Source organism: Atta colombica, unplaced genomic scaffold, assembly GCF_001594045.1.
Source record: "Atta colombica isolate Treedump-2 unplaced genomic scaffold, Acol1.0 scaffold145, whole genome shotgun sequence".
Classification (NCBI taxonomy): domain Eukaryota; kingdom Metazoa; phylum Arthropoda; class Insecta; order Hymenoptera; family Formicidae; genus Atta; species Atta colombica.
In genome coordinates, this window is record NW_017259234.1 from 1168810 (window position 1) to 1171196 (window position 2387).

The following is a 2387-nucleotide window of genomic DNA, read 5'->3' on the forward strand; positions in this document are numbered from 1 at the left end:
TGCATATATTTATTTATTTATTTATTTATTTGTATACATTTTAAAATGTTTTATTTTTTATTAATTTGTGATCAAATACTGTTTTCTAAACAAAACTAATTTTCTAAGACTATTTTTATGATAGGCCACATTACCATCCATGTTTTTTTCTCCAAGTCATTGTGCAATGTCGCTACATTTTTATAAATAATCCTAAGTAATGAATATTTCGTAATTTTGAGTCCAGATTCAACAACAGTTTAACGAATGTAATTGTCAAGTTTTAAACTTAAATATTGATTAACCTATTTATTGTGTAAAATGTAATAACTGAAGTGCTATAATTCTGTATTCTCCTCTATATGAATTCTGAAATATTCTAAGATTCTCATTTTATAATTTAAAAAAAAAATTATAAAACATATAGAGAAGAAGAAGTATTTTTTATTTAATATATTTTTCAGACACTCAAATTTAAAATACGAAAAATTCGTAAGAATACAAAATAATATTTTTTTTACCAGAGTGATTTCGTTATTATTATTGTTTAAGTTTTTTTATGTGTCATATTCCTTATTATATGCGAATAGATAAGTTATTACTACATAAATATTTTTTTAGTAAATGAAAATTAAGGGAACCACCGCTTCACCGCGTCATCGACAGATTGAAACCTATTACATATCAGATTACACATTAAAGATTGACGATTGCGAATTGGAAATTAAAATCCAACAAACCAGAATTAAAATTAAATTTGACGAGTTCTAATTTTTAGCATGTAATCTTCAATTTTCAATAGTCTGAATTTAAAGACCATATCAAATTCAATAGAGATTAAAAATTGTGAATTAGAGATTAGAGTTCAACAGATCAGAATCAATTGGATTAAATTTATCTGATTGATCGAATTCTAAACTTTAATTAATAATCCTTAATCTTCAATGAGTAGGCTGATATGAACTTAACGTGATGAACGAGAGAAGTGTCTACGAGAGAGCTGCCAACGAGCTGCCGCTTTCTCCCCTTTTAATGTGCTCGTAGTACAATCTTAAGGAGTCTCTAATATTACCAAAAATCGAATGCTTTACTAATGTGTTTAACGGAATGTATGTATGTGGATGAATGTGTCGGCCGAACGAACGGCCAACGTCATTGCTCTTCCAAAGCGATGCGCGCGTGCTACGTTTCATCGTAATAGATCATCTATTGCGATCCTTTGTGCCTCGAGGTTCGCGCAAATCGAGATTCTAATAATAAATCAGTCAACCTGGTCAATCTTATTAATTTAATTTTGATTGATTCAGCCGATTTTGATTCCATATCCACATTACGCTGCGAATTGTAAAGCGACGAAGAAGCATGGTGGTTATTTTGTGAATAATTTTTTTTTTAATTTACACGAGAATTAATTGGGTTTTTGAAAAGATCAATCATAAATGACGCGCATCGTGATCGGTTTGTGTGGATCTTTGTATCTCTAGACGAATGTGCCATGATATAACATATTATATGTATCGCAAAATGACGAATTATATATAATATATATATGTAAAGGTATATAAATATATGTTATATATATTGCATACATATATATATATATATATATACAAAAACATAGCGATCTTTACAAATATAATAATGCATTGTTTTAACGATTTAGAGCTATGGCATACAAAAAACTTAAAGCAGTAAGATGTAAGTAATAAGGAAATCAACATGTTGGATTGGCTACTGCTTATGTATAATCTTACAGACTGTGATTGGTCAATTCGCTTACTGCTTACATTTTACTGCTTAAGTTTTTTGTGTGCCATGGCCCTTATATTATATAGAGGATATTTTTTTAATAGTTATTCTGCAATTGTTTCTTATACAAAAACATATAGAAATATCTTTTAGATCTATTTTTCACGGAATGTTACAACGTTATATCAACATTATACAATGTTCTTTTTACTTTTTATTATTAATCTTGATTACGCGACCAGAGATATTATTATTATTATATTATTAATCTCTTTTGCCATTATATAAAATCCAGATATTTATACACACGTAATCAATAAAGAGTTTCTAACACTCGCTGCTTCTTATTTCTCCAAATATATAATATTCTTCGAATTTTATTATCCTCTCTGTCTCTCTCTCTCTCTCTCTGTCTCTCTCTCTCCCTCTCTCTCTCTCTCTCTCTCTCTCCTTTGAATAAAATTAGAATTCTAATAGTAAACAAACTACATTTAAGTTGTAAAGAAAATTTAAATGAATAAAAATGAATCAACTTTTAGAGTTCTCCACCATCTCCACCAATTTTTATTAGTAGTCCTCTTTTTCTCAGCAAAGTCCTCTTTTTCTCACATCAAGTTACATGAATATATATATGTTACGTATATATATATATATATATA